Here is a 20,369-nt window from a genome sequence, read left to right as displayed (position 1 = left end):
AGTTTGATTTTGGTTTCATCTGACCAGAGCACCTTCTTCCACATGTTTGGTGTCTCCCAGGTGGCTTGTTGCAAACTTTAAACAACACTTTTTATGGATATGTTTGAGAAATGGCTTTCTTCTTGCCACTCTTCCATAAAGGCCAGATTTGTGCAGTGTACGACTGATTGTTGTCCTATGGACAGACTGTCCCACCTCAGCTGTAGATCTCTGCAGTTCATCCAGAGTGATCATGGGCCTCTTGGCTGCATCTCTGATCAGTCTTCTCCTTGTTTGAGATGAAAGTTTAGAGGGACGGCCGGGTCTTGGTAGATTTGCAGGGGTATGATGCTCCTTCAATTTCAATATGATCGCTTGCACAGTGCTCCTTGGGATGTTTAAAGTTTTGGAAATCATTTTGTATCCAAATCTGGCTTTTAACTTCTCCACAACAGTATCACGGACCTGCCTGTTGTGTTCCTTGGTCTTCATGATGCTCTCTGTGCTTCACACAGAACCCTGAGACTATCACAGAGCAGGTGCATTTATACGGAGACTTGATTACACACAGGTGGATTATATTTATCATCATGAGGCATTTAGGACAACACTGGATCATTCAGAGATCCACAATGAACTTCTGGAGTGAGTTTGCTGCACTGAAAGTAAAGGGGCAGAATAATATTGCACCCCCCACTTTTCAGTTTTTGAATTTCCACAAAATTGTAAAATAACCAATAAATTTGGTTCAACTTCACAATTGTGTTCCACTTGTTGTCGATTCTTCACCAAAAATGTATATTTGGTATCTTTATGTTTGAAGCATTATATGTGGGAATAGGTTTACCACTTTACCAGCACCAAAGCAACTCCAGACCATCAGATTACCTCCACCATGCTTGACAGATGGTGTCAGACTCTCTTCCAGCATCTTTTCAGTTGTTCTGCCTCTCACAAATTTCTTCTGTGTGATCCAAACACCTCAAACTTGGATTCGTCTGTCCATAACACTTTTTTCCAATCTTCCTCTGTCCAATGTCTGTGTTCTTCTGCCCATATTAATCTTTTCCTTTTATTAGTCAGTCTCAGATATGGCTTTTTCTTTGCCACTCTGACCTGAAGGCCAGCATCCCGGGGTGCCACCACTGAGGACTATACTGTATGTGTGATGTTAAGGTGGAGGAAGAGGAGCAGAGGCCATTTGATGCAGCGCTTGCCATCTACTGGAGCACATGTTCTTTCTGCCCCTCATCTACAAAAGAGTACCACTGTACGGCTGCCAAAGAAAGGGAGCGGAGTTGCCCGTCCAGTAACAGAAGTTGTAAAAATACTGCGCAAACTCTGACTGCAGCAAAACAGAACGACTTTTCATCCCTCATATCATACCTGTCTAACAACCATTAACAGCTAATTCAGTACTTTCAATTCTTTCCTGTGTCCACCAGTTCCCCCCTCATCTCGGCTGAATACTTTGCCTCACCACCTCTAAACTTGATACTATAACGTCCCACCTCATTCCAAACTTTACCACAGTCTTTATCACAAACAAAATTCGAACAGTTGGAGTCAAAACTACTGTCTTAAAATTAACAAAATAGTATTTATTAAGTAACAAGTCACATCTTATAATAATCATTTACAACAATATAATAAAAGCGTATAATCAATTCATAGTAACGTAAAGGAAGGACACAGTTAACAGAGCCACAAATCCACACTAATAAAGAAAATACGACCTGAGGCATCAGGTTCTTGAAGTATGTAAGCCATATAGAAGCAAGCAATATGAATTGATTATACGCTTTTATTATATCGTTGTAAATGATTATTAAAAGATGTGACTTGTTACTTAATAAATACTATTTTTTTAATTTTAAGACAGTAGTTTTGACTCCAACTGTTCGAATTTTGTATGTGTTTGGGAGTTTCTGTCATGGTTTGCAGAGGTTTCTAAAATGATTCTGCTGCTTTGATCTCTATAGTCTTCATCACAAGCATAACCCTCCTCTTAAACCTGTCACTAACAACTGGTGTCTTCCATCCTGATTGAAACATACCTCGATCACACCCATCCTCAAAAAACCCACCCTTGACCCATCCTCTATGTCTACCTATCGCCCCATATCATTTCTCCCCTATGCTACCAAACTACTGGAACAACACGTCCATTTTGAACTGTCCTCCCTCCTGTCCTCTTGCTCCCTCTATGACCTCTTACAATCTGACTTCAGACCGCACCATTCCAATGAAACTGCCCTGACTAAAGTCACCAATGACCTACTAACCGCCAAATGAAAGTGAAAGTGACGCAAGTTTCTCCTCCTCCTTCTCCTGGACCTGACATCTGTCTTTGACACAGTGGACCATTCCCTCTTACTATAGACTTTCTGATCTGTTGACATTACAGACTTGGCCCTTTGTTAGATCTCCTCTTACCTAACAGACAGGACATTCAGTGTCTCCCACTCACACACCACCTCCTCATAGTAACATAGTAACATAGTTAGTTAGGCCAAAAAAAGACATTTGTCCATCGAGTTCATCCTATATTCCATCATAATAAATCCCCAGATCTACGTCCTTCTACAGAACCTAATAATTGTATGATACAATATTGTTCTGCTCCAGGAAGACATCCAGGCCTCTCTTGAACCCCTCGACTGAGTTCGCCATCACCACATCCTCAGGCAAGCAATTCCAGATTCTCACTGCCCTAACAGTAAAGAATCCTCTTCTATGTTGGTGGAAAAACCGTCTATCCTCATCTCGCCCTCTATGTGTCGGTTTCCACCAAGGTTCAGTTGTAGGACTGGGAATAGTGATGAGCGAATATACTCGTTTCTCTGGTTCTCCTCAGCACGCTCGGGTGGTCTCCGAGTATTTATGACTGCTCGGAGATATAGTTTTCATTGCCGCAGCTGAATGATTTACATCTGTTAGCCAGCCTGAGTACATGTGGGGGTTGCCTGTTTGCTAGGGAATCCCCACATGTAATCAAGCTGGCTAGTAGCTGTAAATCATGCGGCTGAGGCGATGAAAACTAAATCTCCAAACACTAACAAATACTCGGAGATCACCCTAGCGTGCTCAGGAAAACCCAAGCAACGAGTACACTCACTCATCACTAACCGGGAAATATGCTTAGAGGGCGCACGCGCATGCTCCCTCCCTTTTAAAGAGACCGCCCACACCAACCTAAGGTATTCCCAAACTATGTCTGGGCCACACCTTCTATTCAAGGCTTCTCCTAAAATATGGAGGTACCTGACCTATGATGTTAGTTTGCCTTGCATGCTTGCTAGTTGTCAGGTTCCCCAGGTCCGCCTGTCTGCTTGTCTACCCTGTACTTATCTGCTCTTACCTGTCTGTGCTCATACCTGTCTGTGCTCTTTTGTCCATCAGCCGGTCCAGATCGCACCTGCCAGTGCCCATCTGTCTAACACCCGGTACTGCCCGCACCTGCCAGTGCTTTTCTGTTCCTCAACCGGTCCCATCTGCACCTGTTGTTCCAGAGTCCCTACAGTGCCTACCTTAATTTTTCATCCCTCCTTTGGGTTGTAGCAGCTTACCCACTGTAGGGGTTCAGATGCCACATTCTGTAGGTCAGCCATTGAGTATACCTGGTGCAACCTTTTTGCACCTCCTTGAGTAGCAGTTTTTGCCTGCTGCCACTTGCCAGAGTAGGTATTTGGTAGGCAACCTAGTTACGCCCCTTCCAGTCTTTCAGTGGGATACGGAACAGTGCTTCCACCACCTTGCTCATTACTGTCTCCATCCACTGGGTTGGCTGTAGTGAAAGACCTATCGGTCCCTATTATACTATTTCTACTGTGGTGCAATTGATGCCACTTTGGTGATGTCTACCAATAATTTTTGGAAATGTGAACACTCCTAGTTGGGTCTCCTTCATGTAGCAGTAGGCCTCTGAGACCAGCAGGCCTCCACTTCCTTGGACTCAACTACCCGTGTTACTATCCTTACATTTTTCTGACAATGGTAGTCTATAAAACTGATATTTGTGCCACCTGAAAGCAGGTAGAGGTGTTGCATGTGGTATCAGGGCTCCCAACAAAGGGGTCCTACACCAATCCCTCACCCACCTCGTCTTACTGTGACATTCAGTTGAAAGCTGTAAATGCTGTCCCAGAGCCCAATACCTCATGCCTGGCTGATTGCTGCAGTTCTATGCTAAAATTTGTACTGTGGGTGAATTGAGGCCACTTTCCTGGTGTCTGTCCCTCATTTGAGGTGTTTTGGCAGCATTTGGGGCAGTTTTAAAGTGTTGAGCATGCGTTTGTTTTTGCCTCCCATTGATGTGAATGGTGTTCGGTTATATTCGGCAAATATTCAACTAATTAATCGGTGAATATTGCAAATTCAGCAATCATAATCCGAACCGCAGGTCCGGGTCTGGCGCCTCCCATCTTCTTGCGACGCCACCCTCCTGCTTGCTTCAGAACTCTCCGGCATCACGCTCCTGCGCAGGCGCACTTCTCAGTCCTGTTGACGGCAGAGCAAAGTAGTGCAGGCGATGGGAAGGTCAGAGAGGTCCAGTGCCTACGTACTGTAATACTTTGCAGAGAAGTACGCCTGCACAGAAGTGCAATGCTGGTGAGCACGGAAGAAAGTAGGAAGGCTGCGTCGCAAGAAGATGGGAGGCGACGGACCCGGACCTGCGACATCCATCGGACCTCCCCCCGGGTGAGTTTAGTAAATCTTATTTTTCTTATCTTTCAGGTCAGACTGTGGGCTTATTTACAGCATTATAGAATGCTGTAGATAAGCCCTGAAAGGCGGTGGCCGCATCTTATAGCTGCCAAAAGAGGTGACAGGTGCATTTTAATGTTATGCCATGTAGTTGTCTTCGCTATTACTGGTACTTTCACTGACGAGGGTCTTTATTGTGAGCTTCATAAAATACATGTAGAAATCTCTTTTGTGTTGTAGAAGAAATTCACATCCAATCTATCTTTCTTCCTTATAGGAAATCCTTGTGAGAATAATGGTTTATCACTAAATTGTAAAAAAGAAGATATCAGGAAGCACTCTAATGGAGAAAACCTCATTACCCATCATGGACCTCCTGGACTTCACAGTACTACACTTTCTAGTAATCCTCCTAATCATGAGGAACCTTCTCCTGAGCAATCTCGCATTGTTACCACAATTCCAGGTGACAAAGTGAATAAAAGATTTCAGTGTGACAAGCAAATTACTAGAAGGTCAGATTATTTAACACAAGGAAAACACAAATTAGAGAAGCCATACTCCTGTTCAGAATGTGGGAAATGCTTTACAAAGAAATCAAAATTTGTTAGACATAAGGGATGTCACACAGGAGAAAAAACATTTTCATCTTTGGAATGTGGGAAATCCTATACAGATAAAGGGAGTCAGATTACACATCAGAGAATTCACAAAGGAGAAAAGCCATATTCATGTTCAGAGTGTGGGAAGTTCTTCACAGCTAAAGGGAGTCTTATTAAACATCAGAAAATTCACGCAGGAGAGGCTCGATATTCATGTTTAGAATGTGGGAAATGTTTTTTATATAAATCACAAGTTGCTATGCATGAGAGAATTCACACAGGAGAAAAACCATTTTCATGTTCAGAATGTGGGAAGGCCTTCACATATAAAGGGTATCTTATTATACATCAGAGAATTCACACAGGAGAGAAGCCATTTTCATGTTCAGTATGTGGGAAGTCTTTCACAGAAAAAGGGAGTCTTATTACACATCAGAGAATTCACACAGGAGAGAAGCCATTTTCATGTTCAGAATGTGGGAAATGTTTTTTATATAAATCACAAGTTGCTGTGCATGAGAGAATTCACACAGGAGAAAAGCCATTTTCATGTTCGGAATGTGGAAAGTTCTTCTCAGATAAAGGGAGTCTTATCATACATCAGAGAATTCACACAGGAGAGAAACCATATTCATGTTCAGAATGTGGGAAATGCTTTTTATATAAATCCCAAGTTGCTGTGCATGAGAGAATTCACACAGGACAAAATCCATTTTCATGTGCCGATTGTGGGAAGTCCTTCACATATAAGGGGTATCTTATTATACATCAGAGAATTCACACAGGAGAGAAGCCATATCCATGCTCACTATGTGGGAAGTCCTTTAGAGATAAAGGGGGTCTTACTAGACATCAGAGCATTCATACTGGAGAGACTCCATATTCATGTTCAGTATGTGCGAAATGTTTTAGAGATAAATCACATCTTGTTAGACATCAAAGAATTCACACAGGAGAGAAACCATTTTCATGTTTACAATGTGGAATGTGCTTTACAAAAAAATCAAGTCTTGTAAGCCACGAGAGAAGTCACACATTGAAGCATGTTGAGAATGTGGGAAATCTTTAATACACAAATCATATCTTGTAAAACATGAGAGAAGACATGCAGGAAAGATACTGTAATTATGTTCTGTGTTTTATAAATTTTAATAAACATTGCTCAGTTTAAATGAGTACACCCCCTTTGATAAGATTGAGTTAATATCTCACTGAACTTCAGAACAATTTCTAACATTTTGCCAACACTAAGTTTCATAGAGCATTGTGTGTGTGTGTGTGTGTGTGTGTGTGTGGGGGGGGGGGGGGGGGGTATGATAGAGAGGAGCTATTTGTGGGGAATATGACAGAGAGGAGCTGTGTGTCAGTTTCTTGCGTGATTATTGAGCTATTGGCCTTTAGTCATGCTTCCTTCCACTTGCTATTCCTTCAAACAACACTGCTGCTCCTTGTAAATGACCTCTTGCTTCCTTGACTACAATTCCTGCTTATTCCTTCAAATGACACTGCTGCTCCTGGTAAACCTGATAAACGACCCCTGGCTTCCTTGACTACAATTCCTGCTAATTCCATCAAACTACATTGCTGTTCCTGTGTATCGACTCCTTAGCTATACCAGACTACGCTACCTTCCCAATGATGCCTCTAGTGGTTGCAGTATCACTACTCCAACCAGGTCAGTCTATAACAGAATAATCACGCCCACAGGATGGAGTTCATTGCAGCCCAACTGAGGCAAGAAGTTACTGAACTTCAGAATTTTGGTACCACCTACCAAGAAAAATTTTCTAAGTTGCAGACTCAGGTGTTGGGTCAGCAAAAGGAAATTATTGGAATTGCGCAACTCTGGCCCGTAATCAAACGCACACATGCCGCTGCCTGCAAAGTTCAGCGGGGATTGTTACCACTACTGTGGATTCCTAAATCAATGCCGTATCTATTTCCAGATGCTTCCTTCTCCATTTACCAGTGACAGGAAAAAGGTTCTGTTTAACAATAATCTGACTGATGAGGCTCTTGCATGGGCCTCAACTTATGTGGAGAAGAACTCTGACGTCCTAAATGACTTACTCTCTTTCATCACTGCTATAGACCAAGTGTTTGATGACCCAAATCATTGTGTTACAGCTGAAACCAAATTGCATAACCAACGTCAAGGGCGGCCTTCTGTAGCTAAATATACCTCTGAATTCCGCCGCTGGGTGGCAGACACCACATGGAATTTAGCTGCCCAGAGGAGTCAATTACGCCAAGGATTTTCAGAGCTAATCAAAGATGAACTTGCAAGGGTTGAGACCCCTGATAATTTGGAGGACTTTATTCAGCTATGCTTTCAAATTGATCAGAGACTCACTGAACTAAGAAAGGAAAGGCTGTGAGTATTTGGAAACACCCTTAACTACTCCTTTACTCAATCAGCATTGAAAAAGGAAACAGGAACAGGAAAAGGATACTGTTCCTGAACCTATGCAAATTAATGTAATCCGTACACCTCTCTCTGCAGTAGAGAAGGAGAGGTGGCGTACAGAAAATCTATGTCTCTCTTGCGGGGGCGCTGGACATTTTGCTATCAACTGTCCTAATATAAGGACCTTAGCCTTCACAAATACCAGGGCTGAATGTGATTTAGACCTCTTTGAACAGCGAGATCCAGTTCTGCAGACCATCTTGTCCATAATGCAAGATAAAGGCAAAAGAGCAATCACCATCATCTCATTTTGTCGTTCCCATACAGGTCATAATTTGAAGCCAAAAAATACAATGCTCTGCCATGTTAGATTCTGGAGCAGGAGGGAATTTCATGGACTCGCAATTCTCACTTGACAATAACATTGCAAGTAGAACTAAATCCATGCCCATCGATATGGAAACAGTGGATGGATCACCTTTATCACCTGGATCTGTTACTCATGAGACAATTGACCTGGAAATCTGTATGGAGCCGAATCATCATGAATCATGAGTTATTCTAGGCATTCACTGGTTTTCAATTCTTAACCCATCTATCAACTGGGCATCGAGGACATTACCTTTCCCTCTGACTACTGTAACAATTGCCATGCTAATGTATCTGATTCCAAACAAATTCAAATTTCCAAGATTTCTAATCAGAGTGACCTCAGTACCAGCAGTTCAGTGAAGTCTGCAGTAAGAAGAAAGCCGATCAACTGCCTCCTCATCGTCCTTATGACTGTCCCATTGATTTACTTCCTGGAGCGTGAATTCCATTTGGACAAATTTACAATCTTTCTGAGCCAGAATTGAAATTGGGCAGCAGGGTAGCTCAGTGGATAGCCCTGCAGTCTTGCAGTGCTGGAGTCCTGGGTTCTAATCCCACCTTGGACAACATCTGCAAGGAGTTTGTATGGTCTCCCCGTGTTTGCAAGGGTTTCCTACGGGTTCTCCGGTTTCCTCCCACATTCCAAAGACATACTGATAGGGAATTTAGATTGTGAGCCCAATCGGGGACAGTGATGATAATGTGTGCAACCTGTAAAGCGCTGCGGAATATGTTAACGCTATACAAAAATAAAGATTATTATTAAAGTATTAAAGGAATACCTGGACAAAAATTTAGGGAAAGGCTTTACTCAACCTTCTTCTTTGCCAGATGGAGCACCCTTGTTTTTGTAGAAAAGATGGACTCAACCCTGCCGCCATGTATAGATTATTGAGAAATCAATAAAATTACCATTAAGAATCGTTACCTACTCCCCTTAATCACTAAGTTGCTGGAGAGACTGCGTTCTGCCAGACTTTTTACCAAACTCGATCTAAGAGGGGCTTATAATCTCATCCGAATGAGATCAGTGAAAGACTGCCTTTAGAACACCATATGGACATTTTGAATATCTGGTTACGCCTTTCGGCCTTAGCATCGTCCCTACCACCTTTCAGCAATTCATCAATGATGTTTTTCAAGATTTTTTGGATCAAGTTGTTTATCTTGATGACATTCTTATATTTTCAGATTCCTCGGAGGAGCATCGCAGACATGTCCAGTTAGTTCTAGAACGTCTACTAGAAAACCATCGCTATATTAAACTTGAAAAATATGAATTTGAATAAACCAGACCTCAATTTCTGGGATATATCATCTCCCCAGAAGGTCTGAGCATGGATCCCAGTAAGATCAGAGTGGTAGTTGACTGGCTTACCCCAAGAAATGTAATAGAGAATCAGCATGTTATAGGATTTGTAAATTTCTACAGAAGATTCATTAAAAACTTTTCAAAAACAATCTTACCAATTACTTCACTCACAAAGAAAACAAGAGTGTTTTTTTGGTCTCCTGAGGCACAAATGGCGTTTGACAAACTAAATACTCTTTTCACTTCCGCACCATTGTCCATCCAAAACCTGAACTGCCGTCTGTTGTCGGAGTAGACGCCTCAGACTCTGCGGTGGGAGCCGCTTTATCACAGCGAGTTGGAGACAAAATGCAGCTTCATCCATGTGCGTTTTTTTCTCATACCATGTCAACTGCAGAAAAGAACTATGGTATTGGGAATAAGGAACTGTTAGCCATTAAAGTTGCCTTCTCAGAATGGAGACATCTTTTGGAATGGGCCAATCATCCGGTGACTGTTCTTACTGACCACAAAAATTTTGAATTTATCTGTACAGCTAAGAGGTTGTCTGCAAGACAAGTACATTGGCCTTATTTTTCTCCCGGTTGAATTATATAATTTCTTATCGACCTGGTTCAAGAAACGGCAAGGCAGATGCTCTGTCCAGCATTTTTGTTGAACCTGGACCACAGGAGAGATCTAGCACTGACTCTACCATTCTATGTCCAATATTTTTGGGGGGATTACTGGACCCCAAAGAATTTATGATGAAAATTAAAGAGAGATACCAAACTGACTTATTTCTTAACCATCCTTCTAAAGACATTGATCTTTTCTTTTATCCCCTTCACGCCGCAGCCCTTTTTAGTTTTTGCATTTCTGTTTTACGCTCCTCTTCTTCCCAGAGCCATAACTTTTTTTTATTTTTCTGTCAATATGGTCATGTGAGGGCTTGTTTTTTTCCGGGATGAGTTGTACTTTTGAACAACACTATTGGTGTTACCATATCGTGTACTGGAAAATGGGAAAAAATCCAAGTGCAGTGAAATTGCAAAAAAAAAGTGCAATTCCACAACTGTTTTTTGGATTTTTTTTTCACCATGTTCACCTAATGCTAAAACTGTCCTGCCATTATGATTTTCCAGGTCATTTCGAGTTTGTAGATACTAAACATGTATAGGTTCTTTTTTATTTAGGTGGTGAAAAAAAAATCCAAAGTTTGTAAAAAAAAAAAAAAAAAATTGCGGCATTTTTCGAGACCCGTAGCGTCCCCTTTTTTCATGATCTGGGGCCAAGTGAGGGCTTAATTTTTGCGTGTGGAGCTGACGCTTTTATTAATACCATATTGGTGTAGATACGATGTTTTGATCGCCAGTTATTGCATTTTAATGCAATAATGTGGCGACCAAAATAACTTAATTCTGGCGTTTTTCCTTTTTTTTTCGCTACGCCGTTTACCGGTCGGATTAATTATTTTTATAACTTGATAGCCCGGTTGATTCTGAATTCAGAAACACCAAATATGTATATTTTAAAAAAAATTAAAATTGTGTTATTTTGAAAGGGGTGAATGGAGGGTGATTTGAACTTTTACATATATTTTTTATTTTGTTTTACTTTTCACTTGCTTCAATAGTCTCTATGGGAGTCTAGAAGCTGCGATAATCAGATCTCCTGTGTGTGGCAGAAATGCTCACTTGCTATGAGCACCAACAGTTTTGTGGCACTCACAGCAATCCGGCAATGACAACCACAGGGGTCTGCTACTTCGGTCATGTGACATGAGCGCCGATGGGCGGGATTAGTGACGCATGTAACGGGGTCTACCAAGCTGTGGTACCTCTTTCAGTACCACCCCGTGTTTCAGGAGGTCCACTCTGCTTTGGCTGGAGTCTGAATGGACGCTGGCTGGAATCACTTGGTTACGTGAGCGCATATAAAAGATCACTGCTTCTCCACGTATTTCCAGTCTGACAAAACTTTACTCACAGGACACAGAATATATCACACAGATACAGAGGGCAGGCCAATAGAAAAGAGGCAGGCCAGACATACATTACAATAGCCGCAGGTGGCCGGAGCCTGCCGATATTTACTGTGGGAATTACAAAGGTGGGGGGCGGACAGAAGGGGAATATCGTGTCCCCTCTGCCCAGGAGCGCAGCCTGTGGGCTGATGCATTAGGGACATGCATCTCACATGGAACCTATTATACATACATATAACTGCACAACATATTCTGCGGGCTGAGTGGTTCCGTAACACGTAACAACGCACTTCCGCTGTGATCACAAAAAATGCCACTGTCAGAGATTGATAGCGGCATTTAGCAGGCTAACAGCCGCGGGTGGATCACAATTCCACCTGCGACTGTTAGGGGCACATGTTAGCTGTTCAAAACAGCTGACATGTGCCGGGAAAGATGTGGGCTCCGGTGCTGAGAGTCAAGACATGCGCTGTACATGTACGGCCCATGCCACTAAGGGGTTAATATATGTATTTGAATTTGCTCAACTGGAAGTCCTCAAACGTGTCCATAATTCTAAACTTGTAGGACACCCTGGAGTAATCAAAATGCAAGAACTACTACTTCATTCTTTTTGGTGGCCTTATTGTAGGAAGGATGTGAGAAAATATATTTCTTCCTGTTTAACATGTGCACGGAACAAGACGCCATGATCTTCTCCTCTAGGACTTTTTCAACCTCTTCCAGTTCCATCTAGGCCTTGGGGATCAATTTGAATAGATTTTATCTTGGACCTTCTTACCTCAAAAATAATGACTGTTTTCCTTGTTGTGGTAGATCAGCTCACAGAGATGGCCCCTTTTATTCCAACTAAAGGGATTCCTACTGCTGAACAAACCGCAGAATTAGTGTTCAAAGAGGTATTCAGACTGCATGGAATTCCTGACAATGTCGTTTCTGATAGAGGTGTTCAGTTTACATCAAGATTTTGGAAAACCTTCTGTACAGCGTTAGGAGTTACTGTCAATTTATCTACTGCCTTCCACCCACAATCCAATGGACAGACTGAAAGAACTAACGAAAGGCTTGAACGCACATGGAGTACTGTGTCCAGTTTTGGGCACCGGTGCTCAGGAAGGATATAATGGAACTAGAGAGAGTACAAAGGAGGGCAACAAAATTAATAAAGGGGATGGGAGAACTACAATACCCAGATAGATTAGCGAAATTAGGATTATTTAGTCTAGAAAAAAGACGACTGAGGGGCGATCTAATAACCATGTATAAGTATATAAGGGGACAATACAAATATCTCGCTGAGGATCTGTTTATACCAAGGAAGGTGACGGGCACAAGGGGGCATTCTTTGCGTCTGGAGGAGAGAAGGTTTTTCCACCAACATAGAAGAGGATTCTTTACTGTTAGGGCAGTGAGAATCTGGAATTGCTTGCCTGAGGAGGTGGTGATGGCGAACTCAGTCGAGGGGTTCAAGAGAGGCCTGGATGTCTTCCTGGAGCAGAACAATATTGTATCATACAATTATTAGGTTCTGTAGAAGGACGTAGATCTGGGTATTTATTATGATGGAATATAGGCTGAACTGGATGGAGAAATGTCTTCCTGGAGCAGAACAATATTGTATCATACAATTATTAGGTTCTGTAGAAGGACGTAGATCTGGGTATTTATTATGATGGAATATAGGCTGAACTGGATGGACAAATGTCTTTTTTCGGCCTTACTAACTATGTTACTATGTTACTATGTTACTATGATATCTACCAACAGTAGAATTAGCATATAATGACTCCAAACACAGTTCTACATCCCAAAGTACATTTTTTGCCAACTATAGCTTTCATCCGGTATTTATCCCTAACCTTCCATTCAATACCTCAATTCCTGCTGTTACTTACAGAGTTGCGGAAAGCTAAAAAATAACTAACTGAGATGTTACAAACGGCCCATAAACGTCGCAAAGCGCTTCCTACCTTTCAGGTCGGTGACAAGGTTTGGCTTTCTACCAAAAATCTGAAGACAATCTCCTAAATCGTATTCTAAATTAGGTGAAAAATTCATAGGACCTTTTCAAGTTTCTGCACAAATTAACCCATTTGCTTCCCGTTTAATACTTCCCAGCAGCCTGAAAATTCATCCCGTGTTCCATGTCTCCTTGCTCAAGATATTCAATGAGAACCCTTTTCCAGGAAGAACTCAGCCACCTCCTCCACCAGAAACCGTCCATGGTGAAGAAGAGTACATCTTTGATGAAATTCAGGACTCAAGAAAATGTAGAGGGAGACTACAATATTTGATACAATGGAGGGGTTATGGATCAGAAGATAATTCATGGGAGCCAGAGGGCAAATGTCCATGCACCCAGGCTTACAAGAACTTTTCATATGAGACATCCAGAGAAGTCCATCCTGGAAGGAGGTGAGTACTGTCAGAATTCGAACCTAGCAGCTCCTGTGCACCAGTTGGCAGCTCTTCCTTCTGAATTCCTGATTGGCTCATTCTGATTGCACACCCTATTTTAACCTGGCCTTGCTCTCAGTTCCTTGCGTGGTCATTGAGCTACCTGCCTTTATTCAAGCTTCCTTTCACCTGCTATTCCTTCAAACGACACTGCTGCTCCTGGTAAACGACTTCTGGCTTCCTTGACTACGATTCCTGCTTATTCCTCCAGACTACATTGCTGTTCCTGTGTATCGACTCCTTTGCTATTCCAGACTACACTACCTGCCCGGTGCTGCCTCTAGTGGTTGCAATATCACTATTCCAACCCGGTCAGTCCATTAAAGGAACTGTGTGTGGGAAAAATATAACTGAGAGGAACTGTGTGTGTTTGTGGGGGGGGGGGGGGGGGATATGCCGGAGAGAAGCTGTGTGTGGGGATATGATGAAGAAGATCTGTGTGTGTGGGAAATATGACGGAGAGAAGCTGCCTGTGGGGGTGAATATGACAGAGAGGAGCTGCGTGTGTGTGGGAAATATAACAGAGGAGCTGTGTGTGTGGGGGGGCATTGGGAGGAGCTGTGGGGGAAAATATAGAGAGGAGCTGTGTGCGTGGAGAACATGATGGAGAGGAGTTGTATGTGTGAGGGCAATATAGCAGAGAGGATCTGTGTGGGTGGGAATGTGATGGAGTGGAGCTGTGTGTGGGAGAGATAATAATAATTTTATTTCTATAGCGCCAACATATTCCGCAGCACTTTACAGAGAGGGAACTTGTGCAGACAATAGACATTACAGCATAACAATAAACACATAGATCAAAACAGATACAAGAGAAATGAGGGCCCTGCTGCTCGCAAGCTACAAACTATGAGGAAAAGGGGAGACACGAGAGGCGGATGGTAACAATTGCTTTAGTTATTCGGACCGGCCATAGTGTAAGGCTCAGGTGTTCATGTAAAGCTGCATGAACCAGTTAACTGCCTAAGTATGTAGCAGTACAGACACAGAGGGCTAATACTGCATAAAGTGAATGAGAACATGATGTGAGGAATCTGGCTATGGTAAAAAAAATTTGAATAGGCCACACAGGGATAGTTAGTTTAATGCGTTGAGACGGTCGGCCAGTGAAGAGGAAGTGAGTGAAACATCTTCTTTGGTGGTAAATATATCTTCACTTATTCTTTCAGATCTACAAACCCTAGGTGCTTTCCAAAGGTTTATCTTTTTGCCCTACAGTAGCACCAATTGGTTTAATGTCCATATTGATCTATTTTCCTTCTTCCGTCGCTTGAAATTGGCATTGTTCTTTTCAGATAAAGAGAGGGCTGTGACCCTTGCTTCTCCGACATGTCTTTCTCTTGATACGTTTGGTCTCTATAACAAAAGCGATTTTATGCCTCCGGTACAAGATCCTGTAATAGATACTTTTTGTAAATTTGTGAAGGCTGATATAGCCAGACTGAAACAAAATGGGAGGAGGTTGGGCCTTCTAATTTATCCTATTCTGAACATAGAGAGATTGGGATATTGAAGAGAAACAAATCCATCACCATAAAGCCAGCCGACAAAGCCGGGGCTTTGGTGGTGATGGATACTGTACAATATGTCAGTGAGATAAGGTCACAGCTTTCGGATGCAAATGTCTATGAGAGATTACAGGTGAACCCAACCCAGGAGTATAAATTGGAATTAGATACTATGATTGATGAGGCACTAAACAATGGCCTTATTGATGCTAAATTGGCCATTGATCATCCAGTGGTTCCTGTCCTGTACACCCTCCCTAAGATTCATAAGGATCTGCAGAGGCCCCCTGGTCACCCGATTGTGTCGGGCAGGGGGTCTCTGTGCAACAAAGTGGCAGTCTTTTTGGACCAACTGGTGAGAAAATTTGCTATCTCTGCACCCTCCTATGTGAGGGATACTAGTGACTTTATCAGATCCTTGGAGGGTGTACAGGTCAGTGATTCCACTTGGTTGGTCTCCTTTGATGTTACTTCTTTATATATATCTATTGAACATATCAGGGGTTTGTCTGCTGTCGGTGTGGCGCTTGCTGGCTCCGATATGGCTCCGGACAGCGCACGGTTCGCCCTGGCGCTGCTGGAGGTCATCCTTGGGAGGAATTTTTTTCTCTTTGGGGATGAGTTCTATTTGCAGCGCCGCGGGACAGCCATGGGGTCCAATGTGGCCCCCACTTATGCTAACATCTATATGGCTGTCCTGGAGGGCGAGCATGTGTGCGGCTCGCAGTTCTGGGGCCGTGTCAGGGGCTGGCGGCGCAACATCGACAACATTTTCCTGGTATGGGATGGGGATCGGAATGAGCTTGAGCAGTTTCATCTCCACTAGAATAATATGTACCCTGGGTTGGGGTTCACCATGGACTGTTCACAGACTAGGATGCAATTTTTGGACACTTGTGTTTATAAGTCTGATGGTCTTCTACACACTGACCTGTTTATTAAGCATACGGATAGAAACAATTTGTTGCACTTTTCCAGTGAACGTCCACGCCGTATGGTGGAGTCCTTGCCATGGAGCCAACTGCTGAGAGTTAGAAGAATTGTCTCCAGCGATACTCTCGTTGATGAGAGACTTAATGAAATGTGTCAAAAATTTCTTGCAAGAGGCTATTCTAAGTCCGATTTGGATGGGTTTAAAGCTAAAGCCTTGTCTAAGGAACGTGATGAGCTCCTCAATCCCAGAGTGGCTGTTGAAACAAATAAGAGGATACCATTTGTTACAGCATATAATGGTTTCAGCAATCGGACCTCAGGTGTCATACGGAGGCATTGGCCACTACTTAGTAGAGGTCATGCCAACGTTAATGAGTTCCAATTGCCCTTTCTATTCTCCTATAGGGGGAACAGAAATGTAAGGGATGAGTTGGTGGTATCTGATGTGGGTAGCTCAAAGAGGGATCTACAGACTACTCTGAGTCGCCCGAGCTTGGGGAATTTCCCTTGTCTCAGTTGCGCGTGTTGTAACAACATGGTGAAGGGAGCATCTTTCTGCCATCCTCATACCGGTAGAAAATATGAGATACGGAAACGATACACTTGTAAGAGTAGTTTTGTGGTCTACGTCCTTAGCTGTCCATGTGGCCTCTACTATGTAGGGGAGACCACAATGGAGGTTAAAGCTAGGATTAGCAAACATAAAAGTACTATTAGAACTAAACTCATTGAGCTTCCGGTACCTAGGCACTTTCATGAAATGGGACACTCAGTCAATCAGTTAAGATACAGGGTTATAGACGACGTCCCTATGCTCAGGCGAGGTGGAGACCGGGTTTCCCTTTTGAAAAAGAAAGAGTTAAAATGGATATTCGAGCTCGATACTCTTTCCTAAGGGCTTGAATATTGAATACCAGCAGAGTTGTCTCCTCTAGTGTTCTATGGGTCGATTGTGATTCCTCATTGGTGTATTGTTTTTAACCATGTTATAGTCTTTGTATTCTTTTTTTTAATTATTTTTCTTCTTTTTTTTCTTTTATTGAGATTTGTGATATTAGAGGCAGTACCTCTTACGATTAGGCATCCCCACATCTCCCTGGTTTAGGATATTATGGTTAATGTGGGTGGGGGACGGTACAGAAGACACGTGTATTAGGTGTCACTATTGATATTATCCCCTCCGTTGCAGTTGGGTGTAGGGTTACTTACCTTATTGGATATGCATCTATGTTACCTACACTCCCTATATCCACCTATGTGTGTTGGTGTTTCCATTGATAAACCAGAATTTCATTAGGATATCCTAAATAACTGTTGATATACCATGTATGTTGTTATTTGTGACTTATGTGAATGCTCCGTTATTTTTGCATTTATGTGTCTGTGTCGGTAATACTGTCTCTATTGTGCGATCGGAACAGTTTTCCTTCTGACATCTCGTTACAGGGTCTGAATAATGTCCAATGAATATATAGCAACTGTTGGAATTTCCATATAGTGTCTTTTATAAATATGAATATGGGGAGAAATGTGCAACAGATCCGGTATTATATCCAGATGAACGTATTTATATATTATCTGTGGTGAATTTGGAATAAAGAAGCGCTGTGGTAATCTTATTTTTTGGACATGCGCATTGAGGACCAGTTGTGTCGGTATGGATGCTGCATGTCATGCACACTGAAGCCTTTGGAGAATTAGAACAAAGACATGCGCACTGAAGCTGCTTGAGACTGTGACACTATGGATATGCTCACTGAAGTGCTGATCTCTGACCGAGATGGGCGGATCCCAAGCGGGAACATGCGCAATGGCGGACTATATTTGGACCTGCGCAGTGACCAGCGCTGCGGCACACAGCGTTCAGCGATTGTTTTCTCTACGGTGATGCGCACTGAAGCGCTGGACTGGGACCTCAGTGGGCGGATCTCCCCATGGGACATGCGCGGTGGTGGTGGAACTTGTGGGCTTGCGCAATGATCGGCGCTGCATGCTGGGTACGGTGCGGTCACATGGTGTCAGCGCTGTTGCCTGATTGTGCTGCGCTTCTCATGAACATGCCTACGGGACCATAGCAACCGCCGATGCACTGCCCTGATAGGATGATGGGGTGTGTTTACATTCTGGAAGTCGGGAGCTTAATACCTTGTATGCGGGTTAAAATGTGATAAGGGGGGGATTGCTTTGTAGTAGAGGAGGATATGTATAGGCTGCTAATTGTATAGTACTGTTTTTATTTATGTATAAGAAGTTTATATTGTTGTGTGTTTTTTCTATCAGATTATGGCACTCCCATTGGCTGTTTGTTAATTAAGGGGGTGGACTTAAGGATATATAATGGTGGTTGGAATGTCTTTGTACTGTGCTTGATAAAGGTCCTTGGACCGAAACGTTGCTGAAGGAGGTAGAATAAAGTGTGAGCTGCTTTTCACTTCCTGGTGTGGCGCTGTCCTTCTCTTCATTTGAACCTTGGATCTTTCTTCTGGGATGGACCCCCTGGCGAGGACGTGCGCCCCCATGTCCATAGAGACAATGTTAGTATTGGGTGCGGTCTGATCAATTTTGTTGGAGACGGTCGGCCAGTCTGAAAAAATGCGTTTTTAGGGCACGCTTAAAACCGTGGGGATTGAGGATTAATCTTATTAACCTGGGTAGTGCATTCCAAAGAATTGGAGCAGCACGTGAAAAGTCTTGGAGTCGGGAGTTGGTGGTTCTGATTATTGAGAATGCTAACCTCAGCTAATTAGCAGAACAGAGAGCACGAGTAGGATGGTAGACTGAGACCAGGGAGGAGATGTAGGGTGGTGCTGAGCCATGGAGAGCTTTGTGGGTGGTGGTAATAAGTTTGTACTGGAGTGGATGGGTAACCAGTGTAATGACTGGCACAAGGTAGAGGCATCGGTGTAATGGTTGGTGAGGAATATGATCCTGGCTGCAGCATTCAGGACAGATTGGAGGGGAGAGTTTGGTAAGAGGGAGGCCGATTAGTAGAGAGTTGCAATGGTCCAGACGGGAATGAATAAGAGAAACAGAAACAGTTTTTGCAGAGTCGAAAGTAAGAAAAGGGCGAATTCTAGAAATGTTTGAGGTGCAGATAAGAAGAGCGAGCCAGTGATCGGATGTAGGGGGGTGAATGAAAGCTCGGAATCAAGTATGACCCCAAGGCAGCGGGCATGTTGCTTTGGAGTAATGGTGGAACCGCACACGGAGATGGCAATGTCAGGCAAAGGTAGGTTAGTAGAGGGAGAAAACACGAGGAGTTCAGTTTTTGACATTTTCAGTTTCAGATAGAGGGAGGACATGATGTTAGAGACAGCGGTAAGACAATCACTGGTGTTTACTAAAAAGATATAATAGAGGAGCTCTGTGTGTGGGGTATATGATGGAAAGGAGCTGTATGTGTGGGGTATATGACAAAGAGGAGCCATGTGTGTATTAGTGTCAGTGAGAGCAACATAGGAATATGATCCAGCACACTACGTGCTGAGAGGGGTTAATCAGCCATGTTTAGTTCTAGGCTGATTGAACAGCTGTAGAGTGGGAGGAATCCAGAAGATAAATACACAGCCTTAGGGCTCATACCCATATGTGTGAAAAAAAACATTCCGATATCAGGACCGAAAATAAGGACAAGTGTCATGAGAGTACAATCCACACAGAGTGATCTATTTCACGTTTATTTCTGTTAATGTTGATGATTATGGCTTACAGCCAATGAAAACAAGAAAGTCATTATCTCAGTAACTTAGAATACTTTATAACACCAGCTTGAAAAATATTTTAAAATCCGAAATGTTGTCCTACTGAAATGTCTGTTCAGTAAATGCACTGAATACTTGGTTGCGGCTCCTTTTGCATCAATTACTGCATCAATGCGGCGTGGAATGGAGGCAATCAGCCTGTGGCACAGCTGAGGGGTTATGGAAGTGAAGGAAGGACCAGGGGGTGCTAGAGTCATTGTCATGGCCGACAGCAATCCTTGATGACTCCCTGGTCTGTTCCCCATAAAAGTTCACATTTCTCCGCTGCGTTACCTCTGTGCTGGCTTTCTGCACCTTCTAGACTTGCCCAGTACGGTAGATGGTTTCCTCACAGACGGCTCCAGAACAAAAGAGACACACTCTGG

General features: G+C 43.0%; 1 protein-coding gene and 1 pseudogene across 1 annotated transcript in view; both read left to right on the top strand.

Annotated features, from left to right (window-relative positions):
* LOC138657437 (zinc finger protein ZFP2-like) overlaps nt 1–20,369 on the top strand; it is a 492,419-nt gene that overhangs the window by 31,392 nt on the left and 440,658 nt on the right. The window lies entirely within an intron of this gene.
* The window catches only part of LOC138657470 (zinc finger protein 585A-like), a 115,483-nt pseudogene that overhangs the window by 67,527 nt on the left and 27,587 nt on the right, over nt 1–20,369 (top strand).

Source organism: Ranitomeya imitator, chromosome 1, assembly GCF_032444005.1.
Source record: "Ranitomeya imitator isolate aRanImi1 chromosome 1, aRanImi1.pri, whole genome shotgun sequence".
Taxonomy (NCBI): Eukaryota; Metazoa; Chordata; class Amphibia; order Anura; family Dendrobatidae; genus Ranitomeya; species Ranitomeya imitator.
The sequence above is the reverse complement of the archived record's forward strand: the minus strand, read 5'-3'. Positions and strand labels throughout refer to the sequence as shown.